Source organism: Helicoverpa zea, chromosome 11 (genome assembly GCF_022581195.2).
Source record: "Helicoverpa zea isolate HzStark_Cry1AcR chromosome 11, ilHelZeax1.1, whole genome shotgun sequence".
In the NCBI taxonomy this organism is placed as follows: domain Eukaryota; kingdom Metazoa; phylum Arthropoda; class Insecta; order Lepidoptera; family Noctuidae; genus Helicoverpa; species Helicoverpa zea.
This window is the reverse complement of record NC_061462.1, coordinates 10316056-10337784: the sequence shown is the minus strand read 5'-3', so window position 1 is coordinate 10337784 and position 21729 is coordinate 10316056. Positions and strand designations below refer to the sequence as shown.

Here is a 21729-nt window from a genome sequence, read left to right as displayed (position 1 = left end):
GTGTTGTGATTTGTTATGATTATGTATTTAAATGAAACGGGTGTATTTATTATAATGGAAGTAGAAAAAATGTGTTCTTATTTTAGTAGTTTTGCAAGTTGTAACATCAGTTAGTAATCAGCAATTAAGTAACTTTGTTTAAGAGAAGAGGAACTAATATATCGATTGCCAAAGTTTTTGCCTACTTAAAAATTTTACCATAATAATTTAAAAATCTCTTAATAGATAAATATCCTATCATTACAGGTCAAGCCAGATTCATAACATTGACGAACAATAAACAGTTGTTGATGATCAACAAATACACATTTTCTCAGTACAAACCACGGTATTTCTACTGTTCTAAAAAAAATAAAGGATGCCAAGCGCGAGCGGTGCTCAGTCCAGATTTGAGTCGGATTATGTCCTTGCATAATACGCATGACCATGAACCGCCTAACTATAGGCAAATGAAAACTGGGTGTTATATTAAAATATAATTGTTAAAAGATAATAATATATCTATTAAAGAGAAAATATCGATGACCTATAAGTATGAATTATATCAACAGAAATGTGTGATATGATAAAAATATAGCAAACTGAGTTAAATTAACTAAGAATTTATTAAGCAAGTGTTTTATTGATTAATTCTTGAACTTTTTTTTCTTCCCATTTATGCTACGATACATTATGGTAAATACTCTGTCTCCAGGTGATGTGAAGTTCATAAATCTATCGGAAAACAAAAGATTACTGATGGCTAACAAATATACTTTCGCGCAAACCACGCCCAGACATTTTTACTGCTCCAAGAAGGGAAAGGGGTGTAAAGCAAGAATCTTCTTGAACAAAGAAGAGACAGAAGTAGTGTTCTTTAGTGATGACCATAATCACGACCCGCCTGTGTACAAGCAATCATCACAAGGGTATTATATCAAATTATCTGGTTAATGATATGAATTTAGATTATGATGAAGAAGATAACTTCAACTTCATTGGAAGAAGTAAACATACTTTTCGAAATCTGAATGGTGTAAGGGCAGGAAGATCATGATGATATTTTTTGTTGCTTTTGTATAACAATGTAATGATTTGTATTTTTCTTTTAAATAAAGTCTAGGTATTGCAATTAAGTCTTCTCATTTGAGTCCCATTTAAGTTGTTCTTTGGTTTTCGAATTTCTGTAAAAAAAAAACTTTTCAAAAACAGATTGTTGGCCTATAAAGGTCGACGTAACGTACGACGTCGTAAGTAAATAACGTTAAGCAACTACAGCGCATGTTTTTGAGTTTGCAAATATTTGGTTGACATTTTAAAATTTTAGAATCGTTATACCCAATGCTATCAACCTGGTTTCACCTTTCAGATTATATCCTCATTCCATCTGGTCACAAAAATAGTTTGTTGATGCTTGAAGGTTACACGTACTCTCAAATGCATAGCAAACGTCATTGGTACTGTTCGAGGAGGAAGAAAACTGGCTGCAGGGCCAGGATCAAGATGGACACAGATCTTGTGACGATAATCGAGTCCATTAAAACACATAATCATGATCCACCAGAATATTATAAAGGCCCCGCTGGAGAATATGTGTTGATTCGAAAAAATACGTGAACATCAAAAGTGGAATAAACTGCCAAATGTAATTTTAACGTTTCTAGTCGTAATATAAATACTCGTAAAAGAAAAATGTCCTGGAATTGTATGTACTGTAAAAATAAGTTGTGGTTCTACATTATATGAAGCCGAATTGTTTGGTTTTCGATCTCATTTTTATTTTCATTTTATTCTTGCCATGTTTACCTACTACATTCGTCCTACGAATACCCTGATTATACGCATGCTTTTTGGGTATATAAATATGTCTTTGATAAATATAACCATCTTCACACAGTCACTAATTAATACAAAGACATAAATACATTCGGTTCGCCAAAAAACTGGCATAATACGCTGCAGTACTAGGCTACATTATGATGCACAAATCTTGGATAAACTGGCGATATTGGTCTGTGTATACTATTCCATGAATTTGCACTGTACAAAGGGCTTTATTTTCTGAAAAGTTTTCATTTTATTAATTCCCCTTCTTTGATTGTACGTGATGTATATTTTCAGATTACATCCTAATTCCGTCTGGATTCAAAAACAAATTGATCATGTATAGAGGTTACACATTTGCGAAGGTGCACTACAGAAACTGGTACTGTTCAAGCAAAAAGGGCGGTTGCAAAGCCAAAATTAAGATGGATACCGATGAAGTGACGATAGAATTTGTAAATAACGTACACAACCATGAACCTCCGCGGTATTATGTGACACAGAGTGGAGAATACGTTTTTATTAGAACAAAAAAATACATGTTTTAAAAGAAATATGTCTGTTACAAATGACGTAGAGAAATCGAAGTGACTTCGTGTTTCTAGAAAAAAGCGAGCCAGGTTTTACTATATTTTTCATGCAGATTAAAATTGAGAATTATTAAGTTTTGTAATGTTTTACAGTGTTAAAGAGCGTCACAAAGATTTTTATTATATTATTGTTTTGTTCTAAATATCCTTATCCTTATTATCCTTCTTTCATTATATTAAATACACAAAGTGTGTAAAGTGCTATATATTATAGAATATTTTTATCAAAGTGTAAGAAAGAATTAAATATCAAATGTGCAGATTAAATACTTAATTAAAAATAATCTGGAATTTTCTTTTAACCTTAGCACAAAAGTACGCCTTTCTTAAGTACTACTTACATAAGAGATTGAAAAATCTACTTAAAATTGTCAATTTTCATTACAGACTACAAACTGGTGGACACAGGAATGAACAAGAGATTGCTTTTATATAAAAACTATGCGTTTTATCCATCAACCAATTTTCGATGGTACTGTAATCAGAGTCATAAGGGTTGCACCGCTAAAGTTAATATCGATAAAGATAGTAGATTGATCGCGATTGCCTCTGTGCATAATCATGAACCACCTAGATATTGGATTACTGATACTGGGAAGTATGTTTTTATGAGAGCTAATTCTCGGTATAATTAATTATTGTCTCCCTAAACAGCTCTTTTCTACAACAGGTCTTTGATCTAAGTGTTCTGGTGACTGGTCCACCTTTTTGCCTTAAATTTCAATCTACCTAGAGTCCTGCATTCTAACTGCATTCTAGCTGTTTCCCACAGTTTCATCCGTCTTTTTTTATTGTAAATGATCAAAGGACCTCTCTCGCTGTGGGTGCAGCGTGAAGGAGTGTCAGACTCTTATTGACTGAATCACTGAAACCGACCGTGTTCCTTCTTAAGCCTTTTATTTATATACCAGGGCCGCTAACTCATTCGAACAATCCTGCAGCCCCGGCGGGCCTTGGCCCTGGTGGGCCCCGCTGAGGTCTGTGAATAAACACTTAGTTTTATTATTAATCATAAGTAAATTATTGTCGTTTTTGTATGATACTAAGAAGAAAAATATATTTACCCTAATAAAAGTGCTGTATTAACAGTGAAAATTCGGTTAAAATACAACCGTAATAATATTATTATGTTAGTTGACATTCCATTTTATTCTAGCTTTAAGATCTACACTACCACTATTTTTGTGTATGTACCTAATAGTACGTAAGTATTTTTGAAGTAAGTAAAACTTTGAGTTTTGTGTACCAATACATATAAGTTACTCAGAGCATACTCGCCCGAAAATTGTCAGTTGAAGTATTTATAGGTTAATAAAATTCTCACTACATTAAATTTTTATATTTTTTTCTAGTCCACAAACTGTACCACTTGAAATAAAAGCTATATATGTACTCACATGTAATACCTACCAATGGAAATGGAAAAATATATTTAATTTTATCTTGCTTCTTTTGGGAATTAACTCTCTTGCTTGTTCCAGTGTTTTTTTTTTATATTTACGGTTGTAATTATATCTAAAGTACCTATGCGATGTGTTATAAAGATGCATTTTTCATTTCTTTCTTGTAGATAAGGCTTTCTACTTCAAAACAGACCAAGGGAAATCTTTAGTCATGTACAAGCAATATACATTTTCTTTTGTAAATCTGAATGGACGGACCCTGCGGTGTTCCAGGAAGTACAGGGGCAAATGTGACGCGAAGATTGTGATAAATAGCAATGGAGAAGTCATTGAAATAACTCCCGAACATAATCACCCACCGCCTATGTATAGGCAAACGCTTAGCGGAGCGTTTACGAAAATATAAAGGTAGATGCAGCTCCAGAGTGCCTAGTGCGAGTTTTACAAGTTAACTTTTTCGGTACGTAGATTATTATACAACTTAATTACGTAACATTTATCTTAGAACCTTTTATTTGATAAAGGCTGTCATCCGCATTTGGTCGTATTATAAACGCGCTCACTAACGAAATAGTTAACGTTATTATCCGACAAATGAATGAAAGTGTAATGTTCAAGTCATGTGATGTATCGTACGACTCTTTATTTCAGCCGACTTAATTTCCTTTCGAGAGCGTTAACTTACAAAACTCGGAATCAGCACTCAGGTCGGTTGATTGTTAACCAAAAAACTAAATGTAAGTACCTACTTTTATTGATATTAGGTATCATCAATCGAATGACAAAAAATGTGTGTATTTTTATTCATGTCTGTATGTAAAATAAATGAAAAATTCTATCTAGCATTAAATAAGGTACCTGTAGGTTCTTTTATTTACTCTTCATTCACAATATACCTAGGAAATATTTATATGTAAGTAGAAATGAAAACAAACTTTTTTTGTTTAAATGTGTATTTTTAACTATTTCCTTAAGACCTTCTCCGCAAGAGTAATAAAGAGACTAGCCGCATGACTGTGATAATAATAAAATTTTCCACGCACACATTCAACACTATTTTACTTCTTACAGATTACGAGTTAATAACAATATCGACAGGAAAACAAGTGATAATGTACAAAAACCACACATTTTCGTTCCGAGGCACGAAGAAGATTCTCGCTTACTGTTCTAGGTACATTCAGAAAAAATGCCCAGCTAGACTGCGTTTTGATATCAAAGGAAATATCTTATTCGCTGATTTAGACCACAACCATCCACCAACGAAATATTATAAAAATGGGAGCGGAATTTACTTGAAAATTTAAAATTTTGTTGTGTTTAAATAGGTTATAAAACATAAATTAGTGTGTAGGCATTATGTGTAATGCAGTAAGTAATAGGCATTATGTGGTGAAGGTTATAATAAAATTAGTGCTAGACCGCCTTTGCGCTTATAATTTTTGTTCCCGTAAGTACCTTGTGTGAGAGGAGTCATTCGCTCATAGTAATTTCTTAGAAACTGACAGTGACAAAACATGTCTTGAACGATATCTAAGCGTAAATTAATTTAGCAAATATACCTATGTAGCTCTAAATATGTAAAATAGGACAGTTTTAGTGTTTATTAACTTGTTTCAAGATATTTTTATTGATATTGTATTATACCTTTGATTATAAATAAAATTGATTTTGTCATCATTTTATGTTTTACTTTAAAAATACGTAAACCATACAGTTGGTGTTGACATATCAAGGAAAATCCAGTTCCTCGGAGCTGGTCTAAGGTAACAGCAGCAAAAACTGCGAGATGCGTAGGCAGCTCTTAATGTTAGATACCTACTATGTAAGTATGTACGATTTACCTTTGTTACTATACTATTTACGAAATGATCAACCATGAACCACAATTAAAACACGAACTAACAATTACGATTTCGCATTACAGATTACGAGATCATCACAGTTTCAGGAAAAACTGTGATCATGTACAAAGACTATACATTTTCTTTCAAAGGAACGGGAAAGAAAAATGCCTACTGTTCCAAGTATGTGAATATGAAGTGTCCAGCAAAAATCAAATTAGACAAACTAGGTTTGATCACTTGGGTCAATACGGACCATAATCACCCGCCTCCGATGTATTACAAACATTCAAATGGTCAATACATGAAGCTATCTTAAATGGAGAAGTAGCTGTCATAAGTTTTTTTTCTACTACCAAAAAGTTTTGACCACTGTTTTCAATGACGTTTCTATAGACCATCAGCCTCCGAGCCTTTTTCCCAACTATGTTGGGGTCGGCTTCCAGTCTAACCGGATTCAGCTGAGTACCAGTGCTTTGCACTGTTTCCGATGACGTTTCTATAGACCCCATCTTAGAAATAGGGGTCATTTTCACGTAGTATTAGTTTTTGAAGTTTTTCATTTTCTTGAAATTGATTTGTTGACTTTATTGAAATTAGGTGAAGGACAATTTGCAAATAATTTGTAAATATGTGAAAAGAAGTAGAAATAACTAATCACAATATGCTACATAGTACAAGTACATACCTGTAATATAATGCGTTATATGAATTTATCGATATTATTAGTGCACAAATAGTCATAGAGCCTTATTAATAAACACATAGTAAAGTTAATCCAAATTCAAAACGTGTGAACATGTCTGGATTCGTTTATATAGATATTCCTTTCTTTTTCTTTGGTGTAACCGTGTAATTCTTCGGTGTTTGATTCGTGTTTGTTAATAAGAGGGATTGTGTAAAACTCACTCTTCTTGAATTATCCTATAGTTTGTAAAAGTAAAAATAAACATTGAAAGTTCTTTTTGAAACCTTGTATTATTTTCCTGGATACATTTAAAACTTGGACTTGGTTTAATTTAATGATATTAAACGCAGTACTACTTATTTGCAGGTTAGTGTATTTCTGAGAATTTAGAATAATTAATTTCATATATTTTATTTAATTTGCTACAAGATTTATAAACATTACTAATGCTTTACAATAAATTTTAGATTTGACGTTAGAATATCTGCCGAGCAGTCGTGGTCGGGGTTTCATACTTATTTACAAGAACTTTACCTACTTCCACATGCATACGAAGACCAGATGGTACTGCTCTAAGAAGCTGTCAGGCTGTGATGCTCGGGTGATCACCAATAACTTGGGGGAACTAGTCAGAGAAATGGGGAGTCATAATCATGCCCCACCGCGGTTATATAGAACGGCTGAGGGTACACTTTATCGTTTCAGAACTTAATTCCGCTAAATAAAGAGAATTTATAGTAATAAAAATATGTTTATTCGATCAAAGGTGACTTAATTTTAGACTGAATTTAAGTCTTAAACTAAAAAAGAAACGGAATTAAGACTAAAACTAAACATTGATCAAATGGAATGCTTTAAAATTAATTTTTGGATTCTCAATTCAGGAACAAGCTAAAGCCCAAGTTTACTGATAATATAAACATCAGTTTTCTTTAAACAGCTGTGTGAATTTTCACGTAGTTTTATTTTAAAAAACGGACATTTATGTGATCAGAGAAAATTTGCATTGGGATCTTCGTTTAAAATTAAGTGACGTTTGAGTATTCGGGCATTCAAAAGTTTAACTTAATCTGTTGTCAGTACATTATTGTTAAGGAAGAGTTTTATTGTTAATACCAATTTTAAGTCAGTTATTATAATAACTCGATATTAAATAGTTAATTCAACAGAATAATTTTTAAATTAGTAGATAATTCACTTACATTTTTGAATGTAACACACAGTTTTACGTAGATAAATAAATGTCAAATCATGATCATAATTACAAATACAAATATAGTTATTGGAACAAAACACATAGTAAAGAATACTGTGTCGCAGCCTTTAGCGGCCACCTCCGAGAGAGGAGAAACAATTAACAAATACACCTATATGTTTTGTATAAATAAAAAAACGAATTAAATATTTAATATATTCTTCACTGTTTATCTATCTATATCATATTATCAGATCATATTATTAAAGAGTTCCGAATTTCAAGTTTAACCTCGATGTTCAAATGGCTAAGAATGGCCCGATGTTTACCTAGTCTCAAATTATGTAAATAAATATCATTAATGTTAAGAAAAAGTATCTATTTCAACATTGAATTAAATAAATTATTCTTCTTTAAAGTTATTTTTATTTATTCAATGCAACTGTAATAAAAGATTCACATGAATGGAATGAAGGGTAAAAAAATATTCTATATTCATTGGTGTCGCGAATCGCTTTAGGTCAGGCGGTCTGTCTGCCCCTGTCATGTAAAAATATAATTAATTATTAAAAAAAATCTATTCTAACATAATTATTAATTCCCTGTTCCAACAAAAGATATTCATTTTACATTAGATTTTTGGGCAAAAGTCTATCATTTTCTACGCCGAATTAAACGCAAAAATTGGGTACCTCGCGAAAGCAAAGTCAAATGTTTTCATAAATAATTAGACCCATAACAAATACTTAAGAAACGTCAACAGCTAGGTGCACCACAAAACAATTCGTTTCCTATTTATAGAACTTGACTTGATCATCTTTTGTTTGCAGCCCCAGTCCTAAAGTTCGTGCCTTCAAGGCGAGGAGGGCTGATCCTTATATACGATAACAATAGATACGTTCGTATGGTCGGTAACACTCGCTGGTACTGCTCCAAGAAGAACAAAGGTTGTAAAGCAAGAGTCATAGTCACGCAAGACAGACAGTTCGTCACTGAGATTGGTGTCCACAATCATGAGCCTGAGATAAAGTATCAAGTACAATAAAGTATAATAACTTTCAGTGTGGTATTTTTTGTGACTGACTGAAGTCTTGTAGTGTGTGTAATCTAAAAGTGAAAGTGTGTGTGTCCTAAATATAATGATATGTGTATTCCTGTTTGTAACAGGATTTTTTACATCTATTTAGAATCTGTAACGAAATGTTATATTCGTTATCTAAGGTAAACGCAATAAAATTAATAAGTAAAAGCGATTTATTTCCTTCAAACCTTTTCCATAGAATTGCCATCTACACTCTAGATTCCATTAACCAGGTATTTCATCTTCCTCTTCTTATTTCAAGAACCATTTCTGGAGTTCGTGCCAAGCAAGCGTGGTGGCACCGTGCTTATCTATGAAGATAACACCTTTGTTCAGATGACGAGCAAGACCAGGTGGTACTGCTCCAAAAAAGGTGCTGGATGCAAGTGTCAAGTACTCTTGACACCGTTAAGAGAATTTGTAGGCGTGCTCGGCCAACATAATCATGCGCCCGCCAAATCTGTTGTTGAAAATCTGAAGTTTATGCGGTATTGAGTTTAGTTATAGTTTTTGCTGGGCAGAAGTTACTTTAGATTATGTAAAAAACTTTTTTTACAAAAATATAAAATCCATTTGACAATTTTCCCTTTAGGTTCCTAAAGGCATATGAACGGCACGGCACGGCACAGCTGTTGTTAGGTAGCTGAAAGCTCGATGTCGCCCAGCCGTTGATTTTTTATATTGACGCTATAAAATGTTTTATATGAGATACGATTTAAGGGTCAAATTTAAATGGCATGGTTGTCGCTGCGTTGAAGCTGCGCCGTGCCGTGCTTTTCATGAGTGCCATGACCTTTAGTGTGACAAATACTCTGCGATGGTCATAATCGGTCCAGCCAAACGTGAGATAATCGCGCATAAACATAGGTACATGCATACCGCCTTTTTTTGAAATCGGTAAAAAAATATGATATTCTAGATATTCTTTAGGTTTAAATGTTAAGAAAATTTGACGCATTTGTTGTATAAATCGGAATCTGTTCGTATAGCTCGAATATCTACAAATCGAATACTGTAATTTTATATCTCAACCGTAGGATTAGGTTTCATAATATGAATATTTCAACCCTGATTATGTTATTACATAATGCATGATGGACTTAAGTTACGCCTAAACTTCGATACTAAGTTAGCTTTTTTTTGGTTTAGTATATTAAATGATCGCAATAAAAGATATATTTGTCCTTTCCATTTGCAGTTATTTGTCATACCAATTAAAACCTAATTATGTGCAGCTGCAAAAATACTGCGCAACTTTATACATATAAACTTTAACATTTCTTTTAAAATACGTAATGAAGTTGATATATTATATTTTAGATTATGTTCCCGAGTTTCTCCGTTATTACCGACAATATCGTCGAGCGAATCCGGAACGGTTCCAGACGAGGCACGAAGAACCACCTGAAAGGAACAAAAACCCAGCTAGCAGGGTCAGCGATATTCTTAATTCGGCTATTAATAAAAAACTTCAATAATAAATATGTTACCATACCGAATCACCTACACCATAGCCTCAAATTAATTAATCTGAAAGATTCCACCTACATTCTTCTCCAGAAAGCCGCAATTCTCAACACCTGTCGTATCGTCAGAAAGTTCATGCAGTTGGATGAACATGGCATAACACCTACACACACACAGTAAATACACACTACACGCTGCATTTACTTGGCACCCGCCCGTAAATGCAGTCAAAACTAGCCAAAAGGCTACGAAACAGAAATGTTTACCCCAAATAATATGTCAATTAATAAGATTTACTGATGTATCCAGTTTTTCTCACATGCAATAATAATGTTATTAGTAAATGTAGTCGCTTTGTTTTCGTATATATTTTGAGGGTGCGTTTAAACAACAAACGATCAAATAACTTGAGCTAGTGACAGAGCTAGAAAATTAGCATTATTTCCCTATAAAATATTTTAATGTAAACAGAGCATTCTAAAGTTGTATTGGGTTGCCCGGGTAACTGGGTTGAGGGGGTCAGATAGGGCATTCGCTCCTTGTAAAGTACTGGTACTCAGCTACATCCGGTTAGACTGGAAGCCGACCTCAACATAGTTGGGAAAAGAGCTCGGAGGATGGATGGAGAGCATTCTAAAGGAATTCGATAGGCAGGGTTAGAATGAGCATTCACGCATTTGGTTTAAACGCACCCTCAAAATAGTTGAATAAATAAACAAACAAATATTTAAAGAATGTGTTAAAACAAATTAATGTTCTAATACTAACCATTGAAGATGCTCAATAAATGTTTTGTTAAATCCATTTGTTTTATTTTGAGAAATCGTACCTAGTCCTTTAAGAGAACAATACTCAGGTGCGTAAAACAAACAGTTATTTTTATGATATCATATATGTTATCCATATCTTATATTTGTTACATGGTTAAATAACTACTTATGTTAAATAATGCATTTTCTTTGCAGAATCCTACAAACAGTACGAAATAATACAGCTAACAAATGGAAAATCCTTAATTATGTATGAAGACTACACCTTTTCGTACCAGGGTCCGAAAAACGTGAAACTGTACCCGTACTGCTCAAAGCGAGTGACAATGAAATGCGCTGCCCGGTTAAAACTGGATAAATTCGGTTATATCGTGAATGCGTATACGCAGCACAATCATCCGCCTCCGAAGTATACGCGATTGAACAATGGACAGTATCTGAAGCTTGATTGAGAATTCAATTATTGAAAATGTTCAGAAAAATTTAAATCATGTACTTAATGTAGAGATAAGATCATATTTATGTAGAATAGATGTGAAGCCTTGTCTATAGGAAAAATCCTGCGCAGGATACTCAGGGAACCGAAGGAATACGTCTCGACCACCAAGGACTCCTAACCGAAGATATCAATACATCTAAACTAATATTATAAAGCTGAATAGTTTGATTGTTTGTTTGCCTAGATTACTCAGGAACTACGGGTCCGATTTGAAAAATTCTTTCAATGTCAGATACCCTATTTGTCGACAAAGGCTATAGGCTACTTTTTATCTGGGTTCGTGCAGAAGTTCCCACGTTATGCGGCTGAAACTGCTAGGAGAAGCTAGTATAATATTTATTTAATAAAGCGTCACCGCGGCATTGTGCGTGTAACAGCTACTTAAGTTAATTATAACATAGTGTGGAAATAGTCATTAGTTTGGTCGAATTCTTATTAAATGAATAAAAATATGTAAAGTTTTTTTTGTTATTACTAGTCTCCTTAACTAATTCATTTATTAATTCTTGATTCGTATTGACACTTTTCTACAAAACAAACCTAATCAAGACTTTTTCTTTATATAATAGATAATGATGCCATTAGAGAAGTGAAGACAAGTCGCGGTCGAGTTGTTATGTATAAAAAATATACATATTCATATAAAAATGGTAAAACTCAATTATGCTGTTCGAAAAGACAGCTTTGGAAGTGTCCGGCTAAAATGAAGTTGGATGCGAAGGAAAATATCTTGTCGGCCATGACTGAACATAATCATCCACCGCCTGAGTATCATGTCACGAATAAAGGAGAGTATATTTTTGTGTTTCAGTAATAATATACATGTCGCAGTTAAGTTACAGCTGCTATTTGATTGAACAACTTGTGCCTTTTTGCGAGTTATTTCATGAAGGCGCAAGTCGTTCAATCAAATGCCTGCGACATATAGGTACATTATTTTTCATTCCTTCTGTAAAGGGAAGTCGAATGGCTGGCACTAAAGAGTCACCTACGTAATTTCCTTTATGTTAGGGGTACCTTCAATTATAAGGGCTTAATGCTTTGAGTGTCACTTAACCAATGATGAAATTAAAACTGTCGTTAGGTGTTCCCTTATTTAGGTATATGACATTTTTTCACCTTAAATTATAAGGGCTTAATGCTTTGAGTGTCACATAACCAATGGTGAAATTATTTTGGGACCTATCGGGGGTTAGTGGCTTAGGCTCCCAGTTGGGGCCACATCGACCACTGGGAGCCTAAGCCACTAACCTGGTAGAAATGGGCATTCGTCTTTTTTAAGTGCAATGATGTTGAAAATTTATTGATGATTTTATTTATTAGTTGATTTATAACTTATCTCTAAGTAAATGTATTGGTTACAACACATCTGAAAAAATAATCTAGGTACAGATGTATTGTAGTCAACTAGTCAACATTACTTACTAAAAGGTATATTTACAAAAATGTATAAACTTACGCATTAAATTATTTATTTTTAGTTAGGTATATTCCTTCTTTTTATTATACAAATACCTCGCTATAAGGTATCATAATGTTTGATTACTAATAGTGTCTACCTAACCATAATTTTAAGGAGTTTATTTTTTTTGTTGGAAAATCGATTGAAATGTATAATTTTTATTTTATTTATTTTGAAAATAAAAACTACTATTGAATAAGTAATCATATGCAATTAAGTTAATGTCAATGTTTGCTGTGTTGTGATTTTACGATATGTGATGTGTGTATTATATTTTAATCTAATTACTGGCTTTGGTTCATGTAAGGATTCCTATTCCTGAGACCCTCTTGAGTTCTTCTAAAATTCTAAAAAAAGGATACATGTTTAACAAATACAATGAATTCCATACAATTTAACGATGAATTGTCACTCAAAATCGTTCACATTTCATTCAAACTTAGTTATATTTTTGACGTTCATAAGTGCTGTAAAAGCCTAAATGAAATAATGATTTGACTTTGACTTTGACACCAACATAATCTTTGGCTTGAGTAGGTACTTATCTATCATATTTAAACAAATGTAGTAAGTAATAGATTTATTTATTTTTAGTTGACATGAATTTCGAGACAATTACTCTGCCGAATGGGAGATCGCTGATCATGTATCGGAATTACACCTTTTCCTTTCGCGGTCGGAACAAAATGTACCCGTATTGCTCCAGGAGAGTTACTACGAACTGCCAAGCTAAATTAAAATTGGATAAATGGGGGAACATCGTGGAAGCTAATGCTAATCATAATCACCCGCCCCCGAAATATGTTAGACTGGAAGATGGAACATTTGTGAAAGTAGATTCTTAATCTAAAATAAAATTAACTCGAAACATTGATTTACTTATCATTAAATCTGCTTTGAGAAAATCATAATGCCATATTTAGAAGTTTTTGTACGTTAAAAATATTTTTCTCTTGTAAATAAAAACATATTTATAGCCCAGATTATTTGCTCGTGAGTTAACTTTCTTTGCTGCCAGTATATGTTGAAAATTTACATTTTTAGAGCCTTCAGGGTACGAACAAACAAACAATTGTTCCCTCTTTATCATATTAGTAAGATAAATGAAAATAGTGGTGTTGTAATATTCAAATATGTCATACTGAAATAAAGTCAGGATCTATAGTTAGAACATGATTTTATTTATGTCACAGAAAATCTGCTCTGCTATACTCTGTTCAAAAATATGCTATCTGGCTTAGTTGTAAAAATACTTGGTTACACACAGCTCATATTTATTCACTGACATTACTCCCTTTGTTTTGATCCTAGAGTAGAAAACCATACTTATAATGTTATTACACGTACTGGGTATAAATAATCTACTTGTGTTATTTATTTCAGGTATTGGCTATGAGACGATTCATCTGGTTAACGGGAGATCCCTTATCATGTATCAAAATTACACCTTTTCCTTCCACGGTCGGAACAAAATGTACCCGTATTGTTCGAGAAAGACTAACTTGAAATGTAAAGCTAAATTGAAATTGGATAAATCAGGGAACATCGTGGACGTTTATGCGGTCCATAATCATCCTCCGCCGAAATTCACGAGGCTCAGTAATGGACTGTTTGTCAAAATTAGCCAATAAATCAAATAAAAAAGCTAGATTAAAAAAAAATACTGGTTTACAAAGTTGTGTTAATAAAAAAAAAGAAAAACGTGTTTTTAATTTTTTTAATTAAAATTATTCTGTAAGAAGAGGGATCCTCTACGGGTAAAGGCCTCCCTCAAACCAAGCCAACTTTCTCTGGATTTCGCTATATTCGAAAAAAATACAATTGTGTTAATCACTTTCAGCTGATTTATAGATAAGAGAGGTTCATCTTAATTCATATTATACACAGGTTAATTGCTAAAGATCTGATGATGAATTTTTAAGATCATTTAATAAGGTTTTGAAAATATATATTTTTTGTGTTTGATATTATTTAAGATTTTAACACCGAAGTTAAATAATTTATTATATAAATGATAATATATTTGTGAGCAAAATAAATGATGGTTTTGCACTTTTATCTTCCACTTTAATTTGTGTTTTGCTTAGCGCATGATGGTCCTTGTTTTTTGCTCCAGTTATTATGCCACGAACAAGTCGATCAGGGAAGCTTTCCGAAGAAGAAAAAAAGAAACGCAGACGCGAGCAGAAAAAACTTAGTATACGCCGTGCGCGGGCCAAAATGGATGACGCAGCTCTCGAAGAAAGAAGAAGGAAGGATAGGGAGAGATACAAAGCTAAAAAACAGCAACTTAAGACTATTAAAGACTACACGCCAAGAGAACAAAAGCAGATAAGAAAAATATGGAGAGAAAAAGCAAAAAAGAAACGCGACAAGGAAAAAGCTAAAAAAAAGGGAACGTGATTTTGTGCAAGAGAACACGCCTCCATCAAGTCCTTCGTTTTCGCGTATACAAGTTGGCAGAGCGATGGCTACAAGGAATAGACGAAGACTTGTTGCAGAAAATAATAATTTACAGAGAAGAGTTCTTGAATTAGAATCTAAAATGGCTAAATATAGAATGAGGTGGTTAAGAGCAAGTAATAAACTGGAAAAGAAAAAAGGAGGTGGTAAAAAAATAATAAAAACGATTAAGACTCAAGAGATAAGAAAAGCAATCCATGACTTCTTAGTGCATGATGAACACAGCAGATTAACGTCTGGAAAAAAAGACAATCACAAGAAGGAAGATCAAGAAGCAAATTCGCTTTTTAAATGACTCACTTTGAATTTGCAAAGATGTTATTAATATGTTTTCATTCAAGTGCGTCTACAGAAGCTGATTGTCTGTTCTGTGGACAAATGTCAATAAAAAATTGAACTGAATTGGTATACGTTTTTATTATGTTTTGTTTAGGGATCGAGGAGAACTCCATTTCAGGTTTTTTTTTCATTTTTTTCTATTCTTGAACTTATTAATATGATTATAATAAAGTCACATTTTGCCTTCTGCAGACAACACAATCTCACCGTGGACATAAAAAACAAAAAACGTGTTTTTTTCCTAAAATATCCAAGACTGTTCTCTAGTAATATTATTGTAAGAATATTAATATGGAACTTTAAATAAATACAACATTTTATAAAAAAATGTGAAGTTTTATTATAAATATTTAGTAATGTTCACGTTTTGTGTTTGACCCTTTGTATTCAGTTTGGACCCGCTGTGCTTTTTATTTCGTCCTCCCATCTGTAGTATGGTCTCCTCTTTCTTTTGCCCACTGCCCCCCTCCATTCTGTCACTCTTTTGGCCCACCCTAGATCTTGCAGGCGAGCTATGTTTCCGTCCAGTTCCATTTTAATGCAAAAGCTTGTGCTAAGCCATCTGCTGTTCTTTAAACAATTACTCAGAAATTGTAATATAGTATTTTGATAATTTAAAATCATGATGGTATGTTAATGGTTGATATTTATTACATAACATAAAAAGTATTTAAGATGTTAAAAGCATTTTTACATCCGTGGCCACAATAATCTGCTCCTGAGTATATCCACTTGGTTACCAAAATAAATTAACGGTTATTTTTCAGAAAATGGTTTAACTTACATGCCGACATCTGCAACGAGTGGGTTGATGGTGTATAAAGAATATACGTTTTCATACATCGATAAGACTAAGAAGTATTTGTGCTGTTCGAGGCGAAAACAGGGCAAATGCGATGCCAAGATCCGACTGAACGACGATGGAGAGGTCGTCCTCGCTAAAACTGATCATAATCATCCACCTCCGAAGTATTATAAAGCACCTAATGGATTGTATGTAAGGATCTGTTGATATCAAAACTATGGACTAGATAACTGATTAGAAATAAACCTATCTTACTTAATTATTTTCCTTATTTTTATACCCTAATCTTTTTGTCAATATTAATGTCTACATCTCTAGTACGTAAAGTACAAAAGCAAAGTTTGGTGGAAGTTATAAAAATCTAGTATTTTTTACAGACCGCGTGGAATTGATATCAGATGCTTACGGCAAGCCAATGATAGTTTACCAGGGATATACCTTTCATGCATCCCCAGGGAGGGGTAACCTAATCTGTTCGAAGCGACGTCGGGGCAAATGCCCAGCCAAACTGAAGGTCGAAGATGATGGAGTGACGATAATACATGCTGACACTAATCACAATCACCCGCCCCCGAAATTTCATAGAACGACTACTGGGGAATATATCAAGATATCAAATTGAAGATTTTATTAGCCTGTAGGCGAGATTCCGCCATTGCACGCCATTGTCGCACACAAATGTTTCTTCTGGTCTACTCGCTCCATTAAACTAACAAATTGTTTTGCAATTAAGGTTTCACTGACTTGTCCATTCTAAACATTTTTATTTATTTAGTTTTTCTTTGTCGTGTATTATTGACACTGATACTTGTTATTACCGACTTTTTATATCTTCAATTTATGCAGGATGTTTTGAGTGTATTTCTGCTGTCACTTGGATTAGTTATTTGGAATTATTTTTTTATATATACTTAGTAAAACAATCTTCATATGTTTGTAATAGATTTTATTTTATTACAGCAAATACAAATAACAGTTATTTTATTTTAATTTCTTTTTATACTAATTAAGTACTAACTTACCTCAAGAATGCATACTTATTTTAAGACATATAAAATAATACATATATGTTTATGGTCCACAGAAAGCGCGAGATTTGTTTATACAAAAGAACACAGGAAAACGGATTGGTATAAAGCAATTTTGAGGGTTGCGGTCAATAAAATATACAACAAGGAAATCAGTCTGAGACAAGCTTCGCTTACATATGATATACCAAAGAGTACGTTATTCGATAGACTCCAAAAATTAAAGAATAAACACAGAAAAAATAATTCTTAGCTCGTTAATAAATTAGTTGACTCAAAAAGAATAGTGACGAAATGGATATCTTTTATGTGAAAATTAAGTTTTGTATTACATATATATTAATTATTTTTTATGTGAAAATTTAAATTAAGTTTGAGCACAAATTGTTTCGTTAGTGTTCGTATTAGAGTAAATCCTTGGTAAAAAAAAAATGTATTCGGTTTTTTATTAATAAAAATATATTTTTTAATAAATAAATTTTAAGTTAGAAAATAAATTACTATAGATTGAGGTTGGGGTTGAAAAAAAAAACTGTTCTTTTCATTGAATTTATTGAATAACTTTAGTGTCTCACTCTTCTGCGTGTGGGTGCGAAAGTCTATGCTTTAAGCGAAAACTCGAATTGCAATCAAGAACATATTTTTGTACTTACATTAATTATATTAAATAGGTTTAAGTGGGTACCATAATGCTGTTGGTTGTACAGTTACTTAAAGTCTATTGGTGATGTTTTTGTTAGTTTAAAAATTATTTTAAAAACAATTGCGGAGGAGTTGATAAATAGTTCGCGTATTGTGTTTTCTTTAGAGTTAGTTTAATCGTTTTGTTTTTTTCTTTAAATAAAGGAAATATACCAAGATGTTCATAAAAAGCGTTTTATTTTTTCTACCACCAATATGATAAAAAAAATATGTCTCCTTCAAAAAAAGTAACTAATGTTCTATTTTCAGACTACCAAATACTACCTCTAGCTGGTGGGAAATCGGTGGTACTTTTTGAAAACTACACTTTTTCATACCACGTGAGGGGCAGGTCTCGCCTTCAGTGTTCCCAGAAGTTGAGCAAAAAATGTGGTGCATTTCTGCGAATAGATAGAGCTGGCAACATTGTTTTTAGTAATGCTGTCCATAACCACTATCCTCCAAGCTGCTTATTAACTGATCAAGGGTACTACGTAGTAACTAAATCCTATGACTAGAAAAAAAAATACTTTGATCGATTAAAATTCAAAATTAAATACCAAAGAATTTGTGATTTTTGATGACTTTTTTTGGAGTCATGTTCTTCCATAAATTATGTTTATTTTTATCCTACCAAATAAATTATGAACATATCTTGTCTTCTTTTGTTTAATTTTTATCTCTTGCCACGTAACCACACGCTTTGACTAAAAGAACATCAAGTTGGTATATTTTATTGAATAATGCTTTGAATTGATATTTTTATAGATATCTGCATGCCTCCCATACTAAGTTAGGGACTTATTTGAATTTTTTGTGATACATATTTTTTTTTGTCTTCTTTCAGCGACTTACCACGTCATACCCTTAGCTAAGGGCAAATCGGTGATCCTTTACAATAACTACACTTATTCCTACCACGTTAAAGGCAAGTCTTTACTTCGTTGTTCGCAAAAAAACAGTGAAAAGTGCCGAGCGTTCATAAAACTAGGTAAGTGTGGTAATATTGTGACTGCGGTGACGAACCATACGCATCTACCCCCGAGATGCGAGAAATGTGTGGACGGGACTTACAGATTCACGAAGTTGAGGAAGGCTTACGGATCGTTTTAAAGAAATCTAAATATTTTGTATATGTAATGAAATAATATTTAGAGAAATAGAGTACAATATAGGCTACCCGCTATATGGTTATTTCCTTTCGTCTCAATCTATCCAGGATGTGTGTGAGCGATAACACCGCCCATTGTATCACATAAACTTTTTTAAAATATTTTAGTTTTTTTGTTATATCATTGTAAAGAATATATCTATTGTCTATGTATTTCAGTTTTGATTACCTTTTATTGTTTTGTATTGAATGAATATTTACATAAATAAATGAATGAGTGTGAAGTGAATGATTAGTTTTATTTCAGATTTATTTTCTATTCTTTAGAATTCCTTCCAGTATAAAATATAGCTTTAGCCTCGTCCTGCCCATTGTGATTTACAAAATATACTTCACGGTTCCTGCTCAGCTAAAATATTGTAAAGTTCAAAATTCTGTCCACTGTCCTTCAATAATCACATATTCGAATTTCGAAGTTTCTGAAGTTTTCTCTGATTGGTTAAGATATAACAAATAAGTGAACCTTAGGTAAATCAACGTCGGAAGCCATTCACGTTTAAAAAATGGAGTCACGCCGGAGAAGAGGTATGTTTAATCTCTTATTATCATTTAGATCGGTGGCTTTGCTCTATTAAAATTAAACAGGTTAAAAGATAAATAATCAGTACTTTGTCTTAATAATAATTGTATTTTTGGTAAACATAAGTAATGTTATGTGATAAAAAATTCACATTGGGCAGAACTTTTTGGTAAATTATGATCATTTTCGCAGAGTTAGACGATGAAGCCATCGGTAATTTGTTAGAAAATTCCGATATTGTACAGACTAAGCAGATAATTCAAAATAGAAGAGGAAGAGCAACTATCAGTCTTCCAAGACTTCCAACTAAGAGCCGCCGCACTTCTGAGGCAAAACATATGCCTGTGTACGAAGCTAAACAGTCTAGGTGCAGGTCCTGCCATTACAACAAAACACGATTTTCGAAGTTTGCGCGCGCGCGTCCTCGCAGACGTACACGAAGAGTGATAGCTCCGTTGAAGTATTTTTTATTAAACAGTAAATACAAGTTCTCAACAATCAAATTGATATTAGTCGATGCACAAAGTAATAAGTAAAAGCACCGCGAAAGCAGTTTTTATTCAAGTCAAACAATGTGTTAATAAACATCAAAAAACAAAACGGCAAAAACTTAAATAAACAAAGGAATCGTGAACCAGTGACTCAGTGTGACTCATCATAGAGTGTACGATGTGCGTTGTGTGACCATAAATGGTTATCTTGAATCCTATTGGTGAAATGTCAACGACCACTAATTATTATAACTGGGCAACAGTACTCTAATTTGAAAGCTTAACTAAACTTGCTCGCAACGCAGCGGTTTCTAAGTGCGCTTCTGGAACTCAAACGAGTCTACGTTCGAATCTCGGCAGCCACAACTCGCCGCGATACTAATTTTGTGATTTTTACTACTTCTTTACTTTTTCTTTACTTTTTTACGAATTATTTAAAGACAATTCTAAATAAAATTACAAAATGTCGACTAAAAATAGTGCAAAAAGCGACCGCAAAATATCTGAAAAAGTTATATGCTTTAAATGCAAAAAGTCAGTCGACATCAGGAAGACAGCTTTATGTTCAACGTGTAACAACCGTTACGAGCCGGATTGTGATGGTTATCCGGAACAAACCTACCGTCTTATGGACCAGGAATCTAAGAAGAAATGGCGATGCAAACTATGCAAGAAAAAAGGCCCTACTATCGATCCTATATCTGATATATCAAACATTACAACGAGAAAACGACCTAACCTACATTTTAAAAATCTATCCCCAGGCCCAGGACCTAGTGATAACTTCCGGGAAAATAAGCAATTTGCAACAGCCACCCTTAAAACTAACGACATCTTGGATTCCCACATACTATCCGAAAATGAATCTTCAGATGAGACATTTGATACACCTAATAAACTTTCTCACAGCGTTGATGGCACAATATCTGAAATATCTGAAACATTAACAGTTTTGGAAATGAAAAACACCATAGAAGTTCTTACACTTAAACTGGATAGTGCAGAAAATGAACTAGAGAATACCCTTCTAGAAAATAGCAAGCTTAACCAGCAAATAAATAAATTAACTGCAGAAATAAAAATGTTAAAATCACTGTGCTATTCTCCAATAACCTCTGAAAACAGCCCAGCTTTCAAACAGAAGAGGAAAAGACTCTCCCTACTGCCTCAAAACTCGGTCTCTACACCTTGTACTCCTTTGCCAAATAAAACGAATATCGACTTTTACAAGAGCATTGAAGTTATTTCTCTTCAACAAAAAATCGCGGATCTTCAACAAAATCTGAAAGAAGCACAACAACAGATTGAAACTCTCACAAAAACAATGGAAACGATGCAACGTAGTAATATAACAGCTCGAACATCTACAGAGGCATTATTAAGAAGTAATCATGGAACTACAAATACTACAAGTAACCTCGACGCGCCT

At 33.1% G+C, this 21729-nt stretch overlaps 1 protein-coding gene and 2 long non-coding RNA genes across 4 annotated transcripts in view; 2 read left to right on the top strand and 1 right to left on the bottom strand.

Annotated features, from left to right (window-relative positions):
- LOC124634364 (modifier of mdg4-like) overlaps window positions 1–21729 on the bottom strand; it is a 486707-nt gene that overhangs the window by 94909 nt on the left and 370069 nt on the right. The gene's annotated exons all lie outside the window — the stretch shown is intronic.
- LOC124634370 lies at window positions 943–10871 on the top strand. Its single transcript, XR_006984852.1, has 2 exons — window positions 943–4256; window positions 4868–10871. It is a non-coding gene; the product is annotated as an uncharacterized LOC124634370 (long non-coding RNA).
- Window positions 11914–19518, top strand: LOC124634372. Its single transcript, XR_006984854.1, has 2 exons — window positions 11914–16601; window positions 16787–19518. It is a non-coding gene; the product is annotated as an uncharacterized LOC124634372 (long non-coding RNA).